The sequence below is a fragment of the Onychostruthus taczanowskii genome, unplaced genomic scaffold (assembly GCF_017590055.1).
Source record: "Onychostruthus taczanowskii isolate IOZ18803 unplaced genomic scaffold, ASM1759005v1 scaffold21, whole genome shotgun sequence".
Taxonomy (NCBI): Eukaryota; Metazoa; Chordata; class Aves; order Passeriformes; family Passeridae; genus Onychostruthus; species Onychostruthus taczanowskii.
In genome coordinates this window covers 12,860,452-12,883,409 of record NW_024499351.1, presented here as the reverse complement: position 1 = coordinate 12,883,409, position 22,958 = coordinate 12,860,452, and the positions used below count along the sequence as shown (strand labels likewise).

General features: G+C 39.8%; 1 protein-coding gene across 1 annotated transcript in view; it reads right to left on the bottom strand.

Annotated features, from left to right (window-relative positions):
* The window catches only part of DAAM2 (dishevelled associated activator of morphogenesis 2), a 202,651-nt gene extending 184,490 nt beyond the window's left edge, over nt 1–18,161 (bottom strand). The window contains exon 1 of the mRNA XM_041404353.1: nt 18,079–18,161. The gene's annotated coding sequence lies outside the window, so the exon portion shown is untranslated. The remainder of the gene's footprint in view (nt 1–18,078) is intronic.
* Nucleotides 18,162–22,958: the final 4,797 nt, after the last annotated feature.

The window sequence follows — 22,958 nt, the reverse complement described above, 5'->3', positions numbered from 1 at the left end:
TATGGTCTCTTTTATTTTCAGTGCAGGACTTGTCTTCCTCACTGAAGCACTCAGCAGTGCTTTAATATATGCTACAATCAAATCCAATATGAATATCTCACATTTTCCACTATATCTTCAACACTGATTGCAACTGCACTTGGACAAATTGATTTGTTACTCTTACATTAACTTTGAGTATAGGGATCATAAGTGATCATTGATAAAGTAAAAGAAACACCTTTTTTCTGCACACAGCATGATTAACATACAAAAGATATTTTTCAGGTGGTACAGAACTATTGGCATTGTCTTCTTTCTATCAGATGCTGTAAATAGATGACTTCCAGGATTTATAAGGAAATATATTTTTATGTTTTTAATTATTTGCTTTTATCATTCAGCTAATTTTCTTGTTGTTGGGTTTTTTCATTAGTTTTTATTAAAGTCAAATGAGTGTGCTCTAGGACATTCCACAAATGCTGCTGTACTGCCACTTTAGGAAATACCATTAAGGCGACCTTTTCCTTGTTTGCTTCCCATGGTATTTAACTAAACTCTTTTAGGAGAAACATCATTAGAATTGTCAATTTCTCCATGTGTGCCTTAAGGTTATTCATAGAAACTGTGGTCTTTGGGGGATAACAGAAAAACAGGGCTTTATTTTTCCTTCATTAACCCCATGAAGTAACAGTATCAACTTTAACACAGGTCTATCAACATTAGCCAAATTCACACCTCTCTGTCTCTCTCTCTTCTCCCCACCCCCCTATAAGTGATTGATACTGGTGAAAGAGACCACATTACAATCACAAGAGAGTCCTCTACCCGACCTCGAACTGTATATAGTACAGGAAGCAATTCCCCACTCCCCAAAATCCTTCTACCACAATTCCTGATTTTGCTCTGCTGTCACTTATTTTAAGGAGATGTGGGACAGTCCATCACAATAGTAGTTGGACCAAAATAGTAAGTGCCAGCTATGACTACAATTCTTGAGCTGCTTTGACTCAACCATAACAAAAAAAACAGGTATCACAGAGCACAGAACAGTTAAGTCTGAATGAGACCTCTGGCAATCATCTCCTCCAAAACTTGTGCTCAAAGAGGAGTCAACTAGAGAAGGTTGCCTGGAGCCCCATCCAGTCTGGTTTTGAGTATCTCCACATATGGAGCCTCCACAATGTCTTTTAGCAATTTGTTTCAGTGTTTTGATCATGAACACATTAAATTATTTTTCTTATGTTTAAATGGAATTCCCTATGTGCCTGTCAACTCTCATCCTGCAAACTGGGCACCACAGAGAAGTGTTTGGCTCCATCTTCTTTACTCTGCACATCAACAAGTATTCATATATACTGATAAGCAGTCTCAGATCTCTCATTCTCTCCTCCTATGTCAGATATACCAGTCCTTTAACCACCTTTGCAGCCCTTTATTGCACTCTCTCCATATATTTTTTGCCCTGCAGACCCCCAGAGCTGGACACAACATTCCAGACTCAATTGGTGTCTCACCAATTGTTGAGCAGAGAGAAAAGATCATTTGTCAGCTTTTCTTAATCTGTGGCTGTTGTCTGCCACAGTGCTACAGTTCAGACTCATGTTTAAATTGTTGCCTATCAGAACTCTGGGTACTTTTGCACAAGGCTGTTTTCCAACTGGTTGGCCTCAGCCTGTACTGATGTATGAGGCTTTTCCTCCTCAGGAAAAGGACTTGGTATTTTTCTTTGTTGAATTCCATGAGATTCCTATTGAGATGCCTCCAAACAGCAGTATAGCCAACTGGTCTATTCATTTTCTTCTCAGTTTTATGTTGTCAGCAAACTTGCTTAAGGTACAGTCAGTCCCATCACACAGGTCATTAATGAAGATGTTAAACAGTTTGTATCCCAGAACTAAACCTGGGATAATCTATTTGTGTGTCCTGCAGCTGGTCTGTTTCCTACTGACCACAACTTTTCTAGCCCAGCAGCTCAGCTAGCTACTAAGCCATGACACTAATCACTTATCTAGCCCATAGTTCATCAGTTTGTCAATAAGGACATTATGTAAAAATGTCAAAAGACTTATTAGAGTCAAGATAAACAGCATCTACCAGTCTCTCCCTATCTCATCATAGAAGGCTATTAGGATGGTCAGGAATGTTTTCTCCTTATGGATTTGTGCTGAGTACTTCTGGTCATATTCTTGTCCTTCATATGTTTGGAATTGGTTTCTAGGATGGTGTATTCCTTTCTAGGGATTGAGATGAGGCTCCCCATCCTGTCCAGACAACCTTTCTTGTCCCTCTTGAAGATAAAAATAACAACTGCTTTCTTCCTATCCTCAGGAATCTCCCCCAGTGGCTATAACCTTTCAAAGCTAATCAATAGTGGCTTCACATTGACATTAAACAGCTCCCTCAGCATTTCTGGGCAGTTCCCATTAGGTACTAGGGACTTACTTGTTTATTTGTACAGTTCAGTTAAATATTCCCTAATCCAATTTTTATTAATCAAGGGTGAGTGTTCCTTACTCCATACATTGTAGCTGACAGGTCTGACAGGCATAGGATTTCTCAAGGCGAGTTCTTCCAGTGAAGATTACAGTGAAGAAGACTTGAGCATCTCATCCTTTTTTGTGTCCTTTGCCACCAGGTTCCCTAGACTATTCAACACTTGGTCTAATTTTTCCCTCTTCTTTCTTTTGCAATCATTCTCCCTTCAGACAACCTTTTTGTTGTCCTGTGTGTCCCTTAGCAGACTCAAGGCCATTGAGTCCTTATCCCATTCCCACACATTCAGATAGTGACTATATGCCTTCCAAGTCATGTGACCATATTCCTGCCTCTTGTAAAATTCCTTTTATATTTAGTTAGAAGCTCTTTGCTTACCTACACATGCCTCCTGACACCTTTGTTTCATTCCCTGCTCATCACTATGAACTTGAGTTTAAAAGACATGTTCCTTGAAAATCACTGGACTCTCATGGGCCTCTCTTCTTCCCAGGGCCATGTCTGGTGGAATTCTTTCAAGGAGGTCCCTGATCAGGCCACAGTCTGCTCTTCTGAATTCTAATGTTGTTATCTTGGTTTTTGTACTGCTTTCTCCTCTCAGTATCCTAACTCTGCCATCCCACGGTCACTGCAGCCTAAGCTACCCTTTCACACTCCTAGTCTGTTCTTCCTTGTTTGTAAATGCCAGGTCCAGTAGAGTGAGTCTTTTCTTCAGCTCAACCACTATCTGTGCTAGGAAATTGTCATCACTTCAAAAACCTCCTGGATTTCTTGTGTTCTGTGGTACTACCCTTCCAGCAGACATTGAGGTGATCATGAGCCTCCTTCAGTTGTCTGAAAAAGATTTCCTTTACTCTTTTTTTTTTTTTTTAAAAAAATTTTTTTTTTTTTTTTTTTTTTTTTTTTTTTTTTTTTTTTTTTTTTTTTTTTTTATGTATAGCAGACATTCACTAAAGTTTTGCTTTATTTCCACAATTTCTCACAATGTCTCGTGGTCCATTACCATGATGAGGTAGTGTGAAACAGATCCTATAACTGGAGAACCATTTCACAGCAACATCATACTCCTCCTCTGCTGCAGCTTTGCTTCCTGTGTTTTTAGGGACCACTCAGAAATTCAGAGATATACTGTCCTGGGAGACCTCATGCCCATTCAAATCAATATCACAGCTCAGGGTCAATTTAAATCAGTTTCCCTGTATACCACAATTCCTTCCCAGTTTGTTGATGTTGATATTTCTTTCACAGTCTCCAGTCTTACTGCTTGGGACTTCATCAACTTAGGCTGTTGCCTTAGACTGGCTAAAACTTAAGTCATCACTACCTTATAAGAAGTTTCAACAAAATCTTTTCACCTCAATGTACAGAAACCCTCATGTGGGCCTGTTTACTCTAGGGCTCTCTGCTAAAGGTTATCTCCATTCATGTCCTTGTTATCATTTCATGATTCAGGCTGTCCTTATATTCCCTGAAGAGCTATTTTTAGTCATTCAATTCACATGGTATTACATCTTCTCATCCCTGAGTCTAAAAGTGAGGTAGCTTGTCCTACAACATTTGCAATTGTAAAAATTTTTCATTCTGATGAAAAAACTGGATTTGTACAGGAGACCAAATCTTTGTTCGACCAAATGTAATAACTCTAATCTTACTTATCAAGCGGTAAGTAAGTGCTTCTTCTTATAGTATACTTTTGGTATGAGCATTGTTTGATTCTGTATTCACATCTACATCTATCAGTGCCACAGCATTTCACTATGCAATGAAGTGATCCTCATCTCCACCTTCCTAACACACCATGTAAAAGAGCTAGGTTGTAGCATCTGACAAGAAGCAACAGTCATACTTCTGTGTAATGCTCATTCATCTCAAAGGAAGTTCCTGCCTCAGCTGACACTAAGGCAGTGAATGCATGGAGTTCTAAGAAGCATTCCCTGGCAAACTTTCCATATGCAGCCCTAAGTGGTTTTCTTAAAAGAGCTGGCAGAGATGGAGCAGGGAAAGAGAGGTTTAATGCCAAATTTCTTTACTTAATGCAAATATCAACCCCCTTGAGTAATAATTTGACATTCCTTAGCAAAGACACACTCTGCATTTGAAATATTTACCATTCCTTTATTTTTTATAATCTTAAGAAAATTTGGAAGGAATGTGAACTGTTTTGGTTTTTGTCTTCCTATGATGGCAGAGATTTATTTATAGCCAGGAACTGCAGGACAGTTCTCACATGGCTGCTGAAAATTAGAACAGCATGTAGAGTTTTGTTTTGTTTTACTTTTATGTCTTTGCTGCTGCAATCTCTCCCTGTGTGCCCTAAACCCTTGTTATTGTAACCAGAGCCACATTTTGCATTGCTACAATTGCAGGGTTATGTAAATTCCAAAGGCTTTAAAGGAAAGGGCCTGTAGATTCTACTCTGGGATACAGTTATGCCCACCATCAAGGATGAGACAAAAGTATTGGTAAATTGTCAAGAGGCAGGAAACCCAAGTCTCAGCATCAGCATCAACCTGAAGTTTTCTGAACCTTTAGAACTTACTGGTTTCATTTAAATTGATTGTCCTCTCATTTTCGGTGTTGTGCTTTTCTAGGGCCAGAAAAATTTTCTTCAACCACTTTTGAAAATCTTCATATGTTCTCTCTCACTTTTCACCAGTGTCTGGTCTACCCAGAAGTGCTAATAAAAGAAAGTTCTACAGGTACAAATATTTTCAGATCCAAGGAACTGAATTTTTTCAATGATGATGAAAATGTGCATGTTGAAATACTTTGCTTTAGTCATGATTATTTTTATCTTGAAAAGAAAATCACAATGAGAGAGAAAACCCATACTCATAAAAGTTATTGAGATAAGAGTATGACCTTGCAAGCAGTCTTTACGGCACTTAGGGTGGGAAGAAGTGTGATACATGTTGCACATCTGTGCTCTTCTGAGTAACCAAGCTGTAATGCTGACATTACCTGCACATTTCTGTGTGGGCATGGGCAAGCCAATTCATGTCTCTGACTCTGTACTCTCTAAAAGAGGGATAATCATGCCTGACTCACTCAGTGTTAGAAGGTTCTGCATAAGCTCATCTTAGTCCCCAGTGTTTAGACAACTCAGCTAAATGAGAAAAATATTTAGCCCACTTTTCCAGATTTGCTTCTATTTAAGTTCTAAATCACCATTAGATAAATCATGTTTAGACCTCAGAGAAAAAACTAGATTACATTATTCCTGAAGTATGTGGAGGTTTTGCTCAGCATGCTGCACCCCAGTCACTGCAGTGTGCTAATGAGAGCTCATGGACTTTGTGAAAAGGTGCAGTCAGAACTTCCTAGCCAATTCAGCTGACACTATAAGGCTGTAATGGCACTCCAACAACTGCTTTCTATAGTAAGCCTTAAACCTACTGCAGTGGATATGAAAAAAAAAAAAAAAAAAAACCCAAGCCCCAAAAAAAAAAAAAAAAAAAAAAAAAGAAAAAAGAAAAAAAGAAAAAGTAATAAAAATAAAAAGAAAACAACAACAACAAAACAAAAACAAGAAACCCCAAACAACAAAAAAAACCCCCAAAACCAGCAGGGCTTGCTGCATTGTTCAAAGACATCTTTGGTGCAAGGTCAGTCATTAGGCAAGTGAGATAAAAAATGAAGCACTGGCTCGCACTTTGCAAGCAGGTAGGTCAAGCCAATACAGAAGGAACATTCCAAGCAATTCCTGAGCTGTGATATTTCAAAAACAATCATTAGAGTTGAAAAGACACTTTCAATAGCATACAATAGTTCCTACTCACCTGATAGTTACTGTCACTGCACAGGTGGCAATAGCTATTGTCATTATAAAAGTGTAGCTGTTTAAATCTGATCATGAAAGACAAGACCTGCTTCTAAAGGTGCAGCTACACAAGATCTCTGCACAGCTCAGAAGTTTCTGCTGGTCTGGCATGTGTGTTTATTTACTTGGAGCCAGGAGTTGCCCTGTGGAGCTCTGATCCTGACCATCACTGTGACCTTGGGCAAATGACTGAATGCCTCTGCACCCACAATTTCTTTTGAAGTTAACTGGTGATGTATATGCTCACCAGTTCTGAAGAAAAACCCAAGCCCTACAGCCCTAAAGCCAAAATCTGTTAGAGCTGCGGTGTTTTGGGTTGCATCATAAATTATATAAAATTTTAACACAAAAACTGAAGCATCAACAGATAAGAAATAATTTTGTAAATGCTGTCATGTAATTGTACCAGTAGAACCCAACTCCCAGACAGAGAGCAGTGGAGTCCAAAGGACCATCTATATTAACAATTTTTGGAAGAGGACAGTTTGTTCAAAATCTGTGTTGAGTCAGAAATAAGCAACCACAAGACAAAAAGAAACTAGAAATCAAAGTCTGTTATATCAGGCTGTGTCCCATTGTTAGTGTACCTAATCATAAGTATCTGAGAACTATGTATATTGCTGAATCAAAAAAAGCACTGACCAGAAATGTTACTTTATTTTATAAGTTATTCTTTCTGATAGTCTAAACTGTTGTATTTTTTTCCTCACAGATTACTAGTTTAGTGCTCAAAAGCACTGTGGAGCACAGAAAAAACCTCTGATATCCTATAATATGAAATTCCCCAGATTTTGTTCTTAGACCTGATTCAAAATTTATATGTGCCTCTAAGTGATGAGGACTGCTTCATATACCCTTCAGTATTTCATCAAAGTAAGCAAGATGGATTTTGCTTAGCTTTTGGGACCTATGAAGTCTGCAGCCTGTAATTATTGGCCAAACCAGCATCATAGCTCTTACCTACAACTCATTAGTTTCCTTGAGTTGATGAAGCCCTTCCTCACCCTCCATGCTTGCATAGCCAACAGATACTACTTGGCTTAGCACAATTAGTAAAGCAGGCAGGACAAGCAGACACTTAGTCACCTCTGACACATTTTACAGCAGAGAACCTTCAGTAGCTGGCACACATCAAACAAGACAAAAAAAAAAAAAGTAATAAAATACTGATAAACATAACCACAGAGATTTCTGACACATCAGAAAGACCATTTAAAGAAGTCTAAAAAAATCCTATTTCTGATACCAAATGACAGCAGGAATATAAAAGACCTCTGTTGGCCCAGTGGTTCAGTGTGGTGAGGTTATGCCCATCTTAGATCCTCAGTGCTATGATATTCCTCTGCTGCATAAAGAAAGGAGGGCAAAAAGAATGAACAATGGTAAACACATGGGTAGAAGCCCCACAGTAAAAAAAAAAAAAAAAAAAAAAAGGTATTAAAAAAAACAAACCAAGCCTAACAACAACAACAAAAAACCTTCCATAAGCAGGAGTAGAATAGAAGTAAAATTAGAACAGTTCAGTACAATAATCAGTCCAGTTCCCTGATTGCTTTAATGCTGTCTAATGGTGCAACACAGGTGAGCTGCAAAAGGCAGACTTTTGTTGTCCTCAAGACCTGCTATAACCAGCTGCACTCAAAAATATCTGGAGTCAAAAAGCCACCTGACACAGACACGATAAAAACGACCCAAACTAAGAAGTAGCAACTCTGAGGGTGTGGGAAAGTCTGCAAACAAATCACTGGGTGTGTCAGATACACAGACGCTGTTATAATGCGGTGATTACTGTGTCTCAGTGAATATGTAAAAGTGAGCTTGGTGTTTTAAGAGCCAGAAACAATGACCGCTGAACAAACTCCAGTCTGGCTGCATTTGCCTAGGGGCAGTACAACATATGCTGTGACCCCAAAACTTCATGGGATGTTCAGAGATAACTGAAGCCCAGAGCTACTAAACAAATCCAGTGTGGCATCTTATTCTACATGGAGATTTTCTAGACAAAATATCACAGAACTGGGAAAACTGCTTCTGTGACACCCATGAGTGAATTTCTCCATGAGCTTCACTGAGGCTACAGGGCCCATTATTTCTCACCCTGATAGCATCACAAGATGCAGCGTGTATGATCCACATCAAATGGCAAAATTCAGTCCTAGAAACAGGCCTCCAAAATGTTGGTGAGAAGCTTTAAAATTCCAAATGCAACAAATATAGGAACATAGAGAGCTCATGGATTTAAGCTCACACAGTCTGTACAGAAAAGCTAAGAAATAAACCTTGTAGTTTTGTGCAGCCTTGGTTGTTCCATTGCAAGCAAGCAAGCAGACAAACAAAGATATAGATAATGCACATACCTCAAGTTAATGGCAGTGGTTAGCCAGCAGAAGCAAGCCCAAGATTTACAATGAAGGAATTCCTAATGAAAGTTAAAGAGTTTTTCCCATTTCTTTGGAGGCATTGGCCCCCTGTCTGGCATCAAACTGTCCAGCTCCCTCTAGCTTCTTTGTGAATTAGGTTTATTCCTGAAGGAGCTCAAGAATCCTGAGACCATGACTAAAAAGGGCTCAAAGAAAAAATGAAAGTTGCCTATTTCTCTCCTCCACTGTGTAACCACTTAGCACTGAGTACCCAGAACTGTAGACAGTGTTCCCAGTGTTGTTTCAGCCTAGCTTAGAGACATGTTTCCTCAGCAGGCTATTTGGATCAAAGACTTCAGGCAACGTCCCTCAAAGAAAAGACAAGGCAAAACACAGAGGGTACTTTTTCACCATCTGCTTCCATTTTAATTTGCTGCACTCCCACATGTCACCAGAGTCTGTGGGGTGGTCACATGGATTCTGGGTCATGTGCATTCATGGCCGTATAAGACTACAAGGTCATCACATCCTGTTTCCTACAATCATAGACAACTGTGTAATAGACACGTAGTCCAGCAGTCTCCACAGCACATTTATTCCGAAACTATCACACATTAACGTATGCCTTTTCAAGTGACCAATGGGAAACAATTAGGTAAGTTTTCCAGTCTGAAGTGAGGTGGCACTTTTCATTCTTACTTTAAAGCAGCTAACAATGACAAATTTGGTCTTTCATTGTCCATAGGTATAGTATCATCTCCCTGACCTCTGTTAACTGATTCTAGAGATTATAAAATTTAGTCCACTCTGTAGATAAAAATACATAAAACTAGAGATAAATGTTTATTTATGTCAAAATTAGAAAAAAACCCAAAATATTGATATGCATGTAATCTGAATTGTATGTTGACATATATTGCAAGAATCAAAGACAGTAATTGAAAAACTGATTCTCAGAATTGATGAAGTGACAATCTTATATTGCTTTTTGATAAAATACAGTGATACCACATGAAAATGTTACTACATTATGATAAGTCAACTGTAATTTGTATTTACAGTATTTTCCTAGATAAGGTTCCCATTCCACAGTAGCTTAGCTACACTAAGAGATGTGTAAATCAGAAAGAGTAGGGGCCCCTGGAGGTGTCCCAATAGATGTGAACATCATAAATATCACCATTGAAAGTAAGCAGGGGATGACACAGTGAGGAGTCACTTGCTAAATTTTTCCTCTGATTTAACAGAAAATATGTCTTGAAGGACACAGTAGGGCATTTATAGCACAACACATGTCCCCCAGCAGGTACTTGAAGCTATTCTAGATAAGTCCTGACACAGCTGGAAAATAATTCGTGGGTCTCCCAAGGAAAATTTCAGAAATTTTCAGTCAGAAAAAATGCATCTGTTTTTCTCCCTACAACTTAGTAATGGTGAGTGCCAAAGACTTTGTAGCATTCACACAGACTGCCTGAATCCTGCTGACAATGAAAGGATAAGGTCAAGCTTTGTACTTCTGGCATTGGCAACACATTTCAGGGCCTCTACAACAGAGCCAGAGAGATTCACTCATTGGGATGCCTGACCCACAGGGCAGTAAAAGTATGAAACAAGCAAAGAGGGCAAGTTCATATCTCAGTAGGGCACAGTTGGAAGACAGTTCATATTGGCAAGGCCCTAGCATGGTTATTACTCTATCCCTGCATAACAGTGCAGGAGGATGCTGACACATCAGGGCTCAAATGAGAACAAAACCAACAGTCTCTTGTGCACTCAGCTGTTAGAAACAGTTTAATTGGTTCCCGCTGTATACACGGCTGCAAAAGTAGCAAAGGACTGAAGTCCCCTCATGTTTGGTCAAGGTCTTGCTTTCTTTCATCTGTTGTGCAGATGCTGATGGGGGTCACCTGCCTGGAGGGGGGTCAGGATTCTGCCAAATGGATTTAAGGAGGGTACTCACAGTCCAGGCATCCCAGCTTAATGGTCAGTGACTCAGTAAGAAAACCAAGATTGTCTGCACTGGTGGATGGCTGTATTCCTAAAGTTTGCAAGGAAAAATGATATCCTGGCAAATCTTCTCTACAGATGTATGCTGTTTTATCTAGCAAATAAACCCATCCCACCTAGTAGGGAAATTCTCTTACAAGCATTATCAGCAGTACCTAAGTTCCACAGTCTCAATACAGGCAAAAACCTAAATGAAGTCTGGAGTGTAGGAAGAATGGGAGAATAAAGGCTCTGGGAAGATATGAGGGAGGGAGTAAAAATGGAAAGTACCCACTCTGCAACAGGGTGACATTCTTGCCTTCTGGGAGAAGTAGATTTTGGTGAATATATGGCTTGTATATAGACAGGAGACTAAAAGCAACATAACGGTTAAGATTATGTTATAACATTTTGATTAGTAACTATGGCTTCACTACACTAACATTTCAGAAGACATAAAGATGTATGAAAAAAATGGGCCTAACCTACCTGCAGTGAGGGTATTTATGTGATAGTACAGACTACCATTAGTTTGCAGGCTTCTGAGAAAATTGTGCCTCAGTTTCCCAAAATGCTAAATCCACTAATATTTGTAAAGTGCTTGAAAATTTTCCAGAGGAAAGTGCTGAATGCAAACAATAAACTGCTGACTTTATGTGCTATATATATGTGATTTATTCTCACATTCTTATACAGTGTATGATTGCAGACAAGAAAACATTCTCAGCATTTAACTTGTGGTCAGATAGGAACAGTCCATTGACATGACCCAGCTGTATCAGGAACAATCTGACTAATGGTCATACAAAACCCACAGCTTTCAGGGTTTGATCTTAAACCAACGAAAAGTACAGAACTTGCTGTATTGTAGGCTGATGATTTACTGACTACATGTTTTCACAGGGAATGGACTGTTGTAAGACACTAGGGGGAAAACAATGGATTTCTATTGAAGGGAAATCATGTTACACCTCTAGAAGAGTCCAGGAAACTTCTATGCAAGATCAGCAGAGACAAAGATGCTTAAACAGTTTTTACTCCCTCCCTCATATCTTCCCAGAGCCTTTAGTTTCATTTCTTCTTGAAATGGTTGTTTGCTTTGACCTGACAAGCAAAGGAGCAGAATTGGCAGGCTGATGCAGAACAACATGGATTCCCACGTATTTCTGTCACAGTCTTCTGGAGATTTGAAAGAAAACAGATGGCAGTACAGGACCAAGAGCATGCAAAGAGATTAATGATTTTTAAAGACCAGCATGATTTACTTAAAAAATATCCTATTTTTTTATGTTTCTAAATCACTGAGCTTTCCTGGAAAATGGAAGCGTTCAAAATATTTGTTAGTTATGAAAGTATCAGCAACAATATGCTACTGATGAGTATGCCTGTTTGAATGCTACTGATGAGTATGCCTGTTTGAAATGTTTTAAGAAATATTCAAATGCAAAAGGAAATACAAAACATCCCTAAAAAATAACTAGAGAAGGGTTAGCAAGTTAAATATTTTCTGAAAAATTGTCACTCTTTGTAATACTTTTCAACCAGGGAGCCAGCAGAGATGCTGATCCCTTTTCTCAATGACAAGAAGATACAGACAGTGCTAAAAATGCAGGTATAGTTTTTTCACAGCATTCTCGACACTTAATGGCGTCCAAAATATGTATAAGTTTCTGGAGGTTCATAATGTGTCTGGTCAGCTTCCTCAGTCAACATCTTACAGATATGACTGCTGAAACATCTGAGGATCTTCACATTGTTTTCTCTCACAAAGACCACAGGAATATAAAATTAACTACATAGAGTCAGAAGTCCATCTAAACCAGTACCATATCTCCAAGCAAAGGTCAGCTGCAGAAGTTTAGGGAAAGCATATTAAAAAACCACATATAGTCTGATTCTACCTCTGCTCAGTCCTTTCAATTTAGGATTTGCAGATGGCAGTATAGCCAGATTATCATGTTTAATAGTGGACCCATCCTCCAAGAGTTTTCACCTCTTCCCACAACTTTGTCTTAGGAGAAGAAAATATTGCCATGTGCTCTTAAACCTTCAAAGATATGCTTGCATGATTTCTTCACAATAAATCCAACCTGGATTGTGCTCCTTGGCAGAAATGTTCCTTCTCTTTTGTGTGTTTGTGTTTGTGTATTTATTAAACTGTCCTGGGAACACATTTTTATGTCAGATCTTATAATGTTAAATTGGACCTGATCATATTCTTCAAAGAGGAATAGGGGACTGTATAATTTCTATCTCTTAAGACTTCACAGCTCATTAATCCAATTCTTTAAGCAGCTAAAAAGTTTGCCCCTCCAAACAGCAAACAATATGGAAAGCCTCCCAAATTAGGCTTGTTCACTGCCTTGAATAATAAAAGCTACAAAATAGTAGAAATGAGTTCTTGTTTATGCCTCCTTTATAAAAGTACTATACCAAGGAGACAAAATAGACTTGTTGGATCTCACAAATCAGGTTTGTCCCCATTTCAAAGAAGAGCTGGGCTGGCACATACCTTGCCTGGATTTCAGTCATTTTGGGGCACAGTGAAGAGAAAAATACTCTCTAACAAAAACAAATGTGAATGTCAAAATTCATGAGCAGAAATACCAACTTCAGCAATTATTACTGGGAAGTCAGCAAGCACTTGTTATTCAGGGATGAAGCCTATTTCTTTCTTGCTGCTAAAGTTTTTCTCAGTTCCTCAAGGTTACCTCTATTTCCATTTTCACAGTCTAAACACATCTTTCTGATCTCCAGCTCCTATTCCTTGAATTCCAGTAAATCTTCTGATCTCATCCTTTTCTTATCTACTTCCTTCTTTTTACCTGAAGTCCTTAATTTTTAACTCCAGAAAAGCCTTATCACTGCTACAAGCCTGCTGTACTGTCGGAATAAATTTTCTACTAAACCAAAAAAACCCCGAGCTTCTTCTTGTCAGTTTTGCTACTCCATCTTACAGAATCACAGAATATCCTGAGTTGAATGGGACCCATAAGGAGTCCAGCTCCTGGCTCTGCACAGCACCATCCCCAAGAGCCGCACCATGTGCCTGAAAGAAATGTCCAAACGCTTCTTGAACTCTGGTAGGCTGATGCTGTGACCACTGCCCTGGGAGCCTGTTCCACTGCCCAACCACCCTCTGGGTGAAGAACCTATTTCTAATATCCAGTCTAAACCTCCCCCGATACAACTTCAGGCCATTCCCTCAGGTCCTGTCATTGGTCACCATAGATTTTGTCCTGTGTCTGGTAAATTCCTACTATTAGAAGACATTATTTGACACCACAGAGATCACCAGAGAAGCCAAAATCTCAGGTGTTGAAATGCCATGTAGAAAACTGAAAATGTATATATAACAGAGGGCATGAAAGTTGAGCAACATATAAACCAGACACAAAGCCTCAAGGAGGGAAAAGCTTGCTTGACCATCACCAGGTACCCATTTAACACACAGCACTAAGATGGCTTGAGGCTTCTCTACCCATAGCACTGCCCTGGGTGTCATGTGTTCATGTGCCTTTGTGGTTCTCAGCAAATCACAGCTGGGAACTTCCTGTCAAGAGAAATAAACCATGAGGACAGAACTGACACACCAAAGCTCATGGGAGCTACCAGCAACATGGGACACATTTGTCTGTGGCTTCCACTGCTGTAAACCAGCAGTAGTTTCAGTAGTTTCACGGACCTTCAGAGAGTTCCTCTGCTGCAAGGATTCTGTATGTGAGCAGAATCAAATGTACTCTGTAGATGTGCCCAAGTCCCTCAGCCAGCATTTCAAAAACAGCTTATAATTTTGGCTGCCTCAATTTTTGAGTGTCTTGGTGTCTTAAAAGACACTAAAAATAAAGAGCCAAAATTACAGGTTACTTTGTACAACTTGGGCCTCAGTTTCTCTGTACTAAGTTGTGATGTTACTTGGACTTACTTAGAATTGAAGTATGGAGTAAGTTTCTTGAACAATACAAAGCTCCAGAAAACTTTCACCATATGGGAGCTGACTTGCACTCTCTGTGTCTCAGGTCACTCAGGTTGGAAGATAACAATTCCTTGGCCTGATAACAGACTTGTGCCAAATAGAAGTAACGTCATTGTTAAGTGGAATTGCAGAAATTTGATAAATTACTCAGACCTGCTGCATGTTTGTATGTGTACTGAAAACTACCGGTTTTCTGCACATGCCTGAGTTCAAAGAAATGTGATATTAGGGATCACAACTAGCAAATAGAAAAGCCACATGAGACACCACTGTCAATAATCAACAAACCAAAAAGCATGGGAAAATACACATAAACTCTTCCATCCAATGAAAATAAGAGCAGTCAGCTTTCTTTTAATTTAGGAACATGCTGTGCTTGCCTGGGGGTTGCAAGGGCAGGGAAGGGAGAGAGGGTCAGCTCTCCATAGGACTGACCCAGGTTTGAAAATTCACAGCAACTAAAGTGCTGAAAGCCAAGCCTCCCACACATCCTTCCCCTATGTGTCAGGAAATAGTGTCCCCTGATTGCTCAATCTCTAAGTCAGATGGCTGGCCTGGAGGGACTAGATGGGTTTTTCGGATACCATTGGACCTTGGGGGAATTTTATATCGACTAAAGCAGATGGAGAAAACTCAAACAATTTTGGAGATCCCTTCAAGATGCTATTCAACTCTTGATGAGCCTCTCTGTCAATTAAGAAAGTGTACCTGATATCTGTACTTGGTAAGAAAAATTTTTGTGACTGTTTTTCAGGATGAACAGAACTACACATAAGAAGCACAACTAAAACAAACAGCAGTGATAGCAGCAGACAAGTGATATGGTGTGGTAAAGCCACTAGGCTATCCAGGGAATTTGCTTACTCAGCTCTGTGAAACCATGAGACCTCACTTCGTAACACATAATATAGACTTTTAAAACCTCAGGGCTACACTGATTGTCATAAGCTGCAACGGGCAATAGCTTTCTGTTCCACAAAACAAAACTGAAAAGATGCCTGTCTTGTTCATATTGTGTTGTTTTTTTTATCTTGCTTCCAGGGTAAGTCTATCCATAGATGAACTAGCAATTTCCTGGCTAGTGTAATCTCATCCAAATTCAAGGATGCTAAAACCCATGCAATCTCATTGGAACTGAATTTATGTCCTGCCAGCTCAATATCTCCCTCCCCATTTTTCTTCTCAGCCTTCCACTCAGTGTGCAACTTTCCTGTTGAACCACAACTGACAGCCCATAGGGAATTTCCAGACTTGCCAACCCCTGCAGGTAGTGTTGCCAACCTGTTGGATGCTGAGACAAAGGAAAGAGAGAGGAATAATGAGACAGACAGGAAGCAGGCAGATGAAAACACCCCAAATATGGAATTATCTCCTCCTTAGTTCCTCTTCTTACCTTCTCAGCTTTCAGCAGTTCTGAATATGAGTCCTAAATTGCCTAAAGTACTTCAGAGAGACAAACTGTTGAACCAGCTAAAAAGTGTTTGTGGCTCCAGACACTTGCCTTGGCTGTGACAGCTCTCAATTTTTTATGGGGGCATAAAGATTTCTAACAAGTTACTACATCCCTTAAGAGGTTTTTTTTCTTTTACAAGTGATTAGGCTTTTGTTAAGAAAAAAAGCAGCTTCTTGGAAAAGGAGCTGCTAGGCCCACTGGAAACAAAATCTAGTAAGAAATAAATGGGGTAGAGGAAAAAATTCTGATATGTCACAGCAAAGTAGCTCAGATCCCAGTATGATTCCTTCCAAGTCTGAAGATACATCCTTGCAGGATCTGCTTTTTGAGGTCCTTGCAGGATCTGCCTTTTTTTGGGTTTTTGCATCCTTACACATGCATCAGTACAGTTGCTTATTCTCCAGCTCATGATTTGCATAGCATGGCATCCCTTAGTGGGGATTAGACCTTGACCACTTGCCCAGTAAAGGCTATCTCCATTACATTAGCCAGCATGGTGATGATTACATCAACTTGCAGTTGTTTCCAGCACAGCTAACTACACTTGCTCAATTTCGATATGCAGTGCAGATCCCAGTAACCATCCCTCCTCTCAGTCCTCAATTTTCCTCTTTTATTGCCTTCTCCCTGCCCCAATAACCCACTCTGCCATCCTCAAGAGGAAAAGTATTTGCAGACTTTTCCCAACAAAACAGCCTGATGCAGGGAATGCTGACTTGCTGTGGCCTTCCTTGTGATTGCTTGTTGGCTGAAGCAAATTGCTAACAGCATGGGGACTCGCATTGTGCAATTCACATGGCTTCTGCTCCTCAGCCCAGCTTTGTGTTTATGCTCAAGGGCATCATCTCTCCTTCCAGCAACTGCACAGGCCAACAATGCTCCTGCTGGCCAAGAGTTTCCTACAGTTACAAGTGCTTGCAAAGTGTGTCATCTTCATTCAGGAGGCCTCAAACTGTTTCTGGGGAAGCAAGCTGCTTCTGTCATGGGTCTCATTAGAGAAGATGCCAATGAAAAGGACAGCTGCCTACCCAGCTGTCCCCAGAACTTGAAGAATGAGCAGACATCCAGGTGTGAGGTTGTTTTCAACCTCACAGGAGGCAAAGTTAATTAAATGCAGCATTGAATTTTAATTGCAAATAGGTACAGCTGTGTTCCCCACTGGAAACATCATCTTCTTATGGAGTAGGCTTGGGAATCTCTGGATTGTGAAGTATAAAAAAAAAAAAAATTGCTAAGAATCACTACTTTTAGTTTGGACTTGGACCAGGTGCCTGTATCAGTATCTGCAGGGAGATTCTCCTTGTAGTAGGTGATTTGTTCATGTATGACCCTCTTACATTTAGGTTTTAGATGTGAGAGATACTTCGTCTCTGCAGAAGCAGAGGCTTCTTTGGAGAGCCCTTAGTATGAAGCGAGTACCGGCTCGAGGTGCTAAATTTGGCAGATTTAGCCAAGTGACTCTCCTTACTTGTTTTAGTATTTTTTATCACCAGTAGCCTGGCAGAGCAGGACAGGACTTCATTCTCAGGGGCCAGGGAATTGCCAGTCATCCTCATAAGGAAAGAGGAACTGCTTGCTGCACAATATGACAAGGGATTAAAGAGTTAAAAAATAAATCCTATACTGAGGAGTTACCTAAGGAAGTTGATTTTTGCCTAAGGCTTATTTGGGATTTTCCTTTCCTGCTACCATGAACTAGCTGAATTTCTGTCAATTTTGTAGTCTTCTGAAAACATGACCATCCCCTCCTTGCTCTCCTCAGACCTCCCTCATCCCCTGTCACCCCGATCCACATACAGAAGAGTGCAAAAGCCTATACTGTCAGCCCCTCTGCATACCTTTGAGAGAAGCATTCAAACTAAACCTGAATTGTGTGTGCTGCCAAACTGGCTTCAGGATATTTCAGAGGAGAAAAAAAAGAAGAAGGAAAGACAATCCGTACTTGCAGGGATTAGCTCATGAAAACAAGCAAAAACATGAGGAGCTTTACTGCAGCAGCTGCACTTACATTGTAGTAGCCGTGTCTCTGCTCGGATCCTCCCTGTTCTGCAGTCCCGTAATCCACACAGAGAAATGCCTGTACTGCTCCTCTCGCTGGCACTGCTGTTAGAGTGAGACTGGAACTGCTGCTGTTTTCACTTTCAGACCAGCCTCTCTCTCCAAATCCTCTGACGTCAGACAGCCTGCAAGAGATATTTATGGAATGAACAATCTAAAAGTTTTTCTAGGTAGATTTAAAACCGCAGTTTGGGGGGATCTGTAATTTTTGTGCTCTTGGATAGAAAACCTCTCCAAGGGGTTCATGGAGCAAACTGTGGAGAACTACAGATGTGGTTGTATAAGACCCTGGCAAAAGGCATTACCTGTACTTTTCCATCCATGGTATATTATATCCACACCCAGGCTGTAACTATCTGTCATGAAAGTCCCCATTTGGAAAGTGGTTTTCTAGTCTCTCAGCTGTGCTTAAACAGGGTTTGAATCAAGCATGACATAGAGGTCTCTCACAGATACACTCCAAGCCCACAGCCCTCTGCTGTGTCCAGGTTTTTACTGGATTTAACTAAAACAGGATTGAAATAGGGCCTTCCAAGCATCTTGTCCACACCTCTATCAGTTTGGCACTAACTCCTTTTGCTGGATTGTTTTCTCAAGCATGTGGGCCATTTTGGCCATCTTCCTTCCTAACTTCAAAATATCTTCTCTAGAAGTGTGTTATCTCAGATAAATGCCAGCTCAGGAAATTAATTTAGTCTTTGATCTCTGTTATGCTCTCTGTATTTGCATCTTTTCATTATTCCTTTGCTACTGTACAGTATGGCTTTTCACCTGCTGTGAAAGCCACTTAGGTGTTATGCGGAAGAGAAGAGATGCTGGAGCAAAAAGCGAAACAGTATTAGCATTAATGTTAATCAGTACTTGAAGAGTGAAATGCTCTCGTGGTATAATCCTGCTGAGGTAAGTGGTGATAAATTTGGACTGATAAGACCTCTTTGTTTTGTATTTAGAAGCTGAGCTTGACTATAAGCCTGTAAGTATCAGTAGTCCAATCTAAGAGATGAAACAAGACTGAAGGTGAAGTGATAAATGGTGAAAGTCCTTGAGTGAGCTTTGCTTGATTACAGACAAACCTTTTTAAGAAGTTCAAAATTATTCAACATTTTCTGCAGGAGTGTACAAATGTGCTGCTATTATAAGCAACTGGGTTTGGTTATTTTTATACCACATCATTTCCATTTGTAAGCAGTTAAGAAGTATATGCCTTGGTACCACTTTTGGAGATGCAATTGCTATTTCAAAATGTGCCAAGGTTCTTTTCTGTGCAACTTACTAGCTGAGCAAATTTACCATTTGTGGCTGTGTGGACTAGGTTTTTTATATATATATATGCGCTTTTTTCTTCTCTACCATTATCAGCTTCTGTCCTGGGTTGACTATATGATGCTTTTATCCCTAATCAATAAAAATCATCTGATCGACTTCAAAAGGCTTAAAATCAAATTTTCTGTGATAACTTTCTAATGGCAGCTTTTCCTGTGCACTGTAATATTATCACTATGACCAAAAGCTTTGAGATACATTCCAGAATAAAATGGTATCTCTTTGAAGAGATTTCCACTTTTATACTTACAAGGTATGTCTAAGAATCTGGCACATGGAGGAACAAGAAAATTATTCCAGTTCCAAAGAGGTATTCAGTCAAAGGAAGTAAAATGTTTTTATATATAAAGAAAAAAATTAAAAGGTACCCAGTTTTGACAGTGCAATCCAAGCAATGACCAAGTGGTGTTGTTGTCCCCTTTGGCTATGAGATTTGTCACTTGTCTACTTAGCACCAACAAGGATCACTCAGAGATGAGTCCCTGCCTTGTTATGCTGCATGCTAATCTTTTTAAAGATCAACCCTGGAGTTACATTGCTACCCCTTGGCAGTTCGTCCCATGGATATCCAGCAGGAACTCTGAAGGGCAGAGTAATTCAGGGCTTTTCTGTACGATACCCAAGCTGTTCCTTGCAGGGAATTCCACATCCCACCAGATTTCATTGACTCAGCTCTTCTAAAGCACAGTAGAGGCTCCTGGTGTTTGCTAAAGATGATCTGTGACTCCTCTTTCTTCTGTTTGGTTCATAAGATTATATTACATCTTCTCCCTGGAGAGTGGAATAGGAAGAACATGGAAACCCTGACCACCACACAGAAGTAAAGCATGAATGGTTATTCTTTCTTACAGGCTGAGCCAAGAACAAATTGTATTCCTTTATTTTGAAAGATTTTGCAGCAAAATTGAAATGCCAAGAAACTGAAATTCTCTGTTTACCCATATGTGACATGGACAGTGACAGTTAACCTGTGTCCAATAGCACATTTAATTTCTGTCCTGAATGGATATGGCCCTTACCATGTATTGTTAAAGTAGAAATATTCATCCCATTAGAAATGCTGTAACATTCCAGCTACCGTGGACTAAGAAAGTATCTCTATGAACCTGTTGCATTTCTATATGAAAATGAAAGGTAGAATAGCCAGTTGTGTGGTTGTATAGTCATAGCCTCTGCATTGAATCCCACGGGAGTCAATCCCACAAGATGCTACAGAAGCCCTTTCTGGAACACAGCAGTGGGCAATCTGTACTCCTGTTTCCTATACTTGAGAACCCTCTCCATTAGATTGGGAATGCACATACAAGAGAAAAAATTGTTTCATTTTAAACAGAGTTTATTTAAAAGAGTAATTCTCCCAAAAGACACTAGAGACGGCACTTTTGGTGGGTGTGGAGGATGAGCTTTGGACACTGGACCAACACAAGCATAGGCACTACTCGGCCCTGAAACACAGAGAAAATACAGAGAATTGATTGAGACCCTCTGCATCTCTTGCACATGACTGAAACAAGACAGCATGTGCTCCTCAGATCCAAACCAGTCTAATGCATGCTCACATGTGCAATTGTCGAAGTCCCATTGTCACTCCCTTAGTGCTACATAACAAAATAATAAACCAAAGGAAATGAAACCCTATTAAAATACTATTCTTGATGCCATAGTGGAACAGGCCATTCAGCTCACTAATCTAGTACACTGCCTCAAGCAGTGGTTAGGTACCTGATGATTCAGAGCATGAAGAATGGAAAACACACTACATCCAGCCAGTTGTGGGCTGGAAATTACATAAGGATGAGCGGTTGAAGAGAGAAGAGAAATTCTTTCTTGAACCCCATAGCTGATCAGTTTACACATTTAAGTATGAAGTTGTTTCAGATGCTGGGGTTTTTTCCCTTGCACTGGTATTGCTATGTATGTTATTTCTGCATATATTTCAGTTTGGGAAACTGCCAGGTTTTTTTCCAATCCACTGAATTCAGGAAATGCAAAGTTATGGCATATGTTCAAAGAATAGCACACACCAAAGCATGCAGAGAGCTCTATCTTTGTCCTCAGATGCACACAGCCTTGGCCCTAGTTTTTAAATCCACCCGGTGATTTTCCTTTCATTTTGAATGATGGAATTCTATTTACTGTGTACTCTTGGCCCTGGATTTAATTCTCCATTGCACTGACCAGAGGGAAACTACCTACAGGTCTTGTAGATATCTTAATTTCCAGGGCTTGAAGCAGCATCATGGCTTACCAAGTATTAGTAAACAGTTTAAGTGATTGGCAGAAAAGCTGGTGATGTGTTGCAGGTAAACATGTGCCAGCAAGAAGGATTGTTCTAAGACACTACCACAGCTACCTCTGAATTGTATAAGGGATCATACTCTAATCAGGAAAGGAGGAACAAAGCACTTTCTGGAGCTATACAGCATGTACTTGAGGTATTTCTTTAGCCACAATGGACCATGCAGAGCACAGGAAGTGTCTGAGTATCATAATCAATGTATAGCACTGAACTGACAGCATTTTAGACTCAGTTTCCTCCAGTATCAGAGGCAACACAAATTAAGAATCAATGGAAAATAAGGCTCACACAACGGAAGGAACATTTAGAATTAAAAGTAATGCAGTGTTAAGTAGAGTAATACTTACAAAACCTTAATCTCTGCAGCACATTGTGACTGAACTCAGAGTCTGAGGCACAGACTGGACCTCTCAAATTAAATCAGCAACTTAGATGGACAGTATTCATACATGAGAGTAGATAGAAGGCAGCACTAGCTGGCAACACCCTGCCTCCACCACCAACACAGGAAAGAGTGAGCTTTGTCCCACACAATGAGCTGTGGCTAGGCTCTGACTCCTTTGCAGAACTCAATTGATGAAAGACATTTGAGTAGGCAAGACTACTTGGACAGTTGGTAACTAAACTAAACAACTAGACAACTAAATTGTTCTGCAGACATATAATATCAGAATTAAACAACATTTTGTAATATATCACAGCCTGACTAGCTATTCCCAGCACTATCTTAGATCCATTTTGTTTTCCACCAAAAGCTGTATAGTGAATTCAGGTTAACCAGGGTCCTTTGAGAGCTTTGTGGGATAACAGTTTCTTGGCTTCTTTTATTCACATACTGTAGTGACAATTGTTAAAGTGGAGATGCTTCAAAGAAGTCAGAGAAAAACATATGCACTCAGTAGAAATGCCAGCAATTATATACCATATTAACAGCAATCATCATGTGTTAGAGCGGAGCCTAGATAGGAAGGAGAGTTCAATTCCAGGGAATGTATCAAATTTAGGTGTCTTGACTGTTGTTTTGGGATTTTTTTTCTTTTATTTCCCAGACATTCTCTTTTCTTGCAAAAAGATTTATTTTTAAAAGACTCCAGGAAGTCAGGAGAGCCCATTAGACTGGCAATTATCCTGAGTCACTTCCTATAATGGTTTAAAACTCAGAAAATCTTTTTTGTGGGCATGAATGCAAAAGTATATCAGTGGCCCAC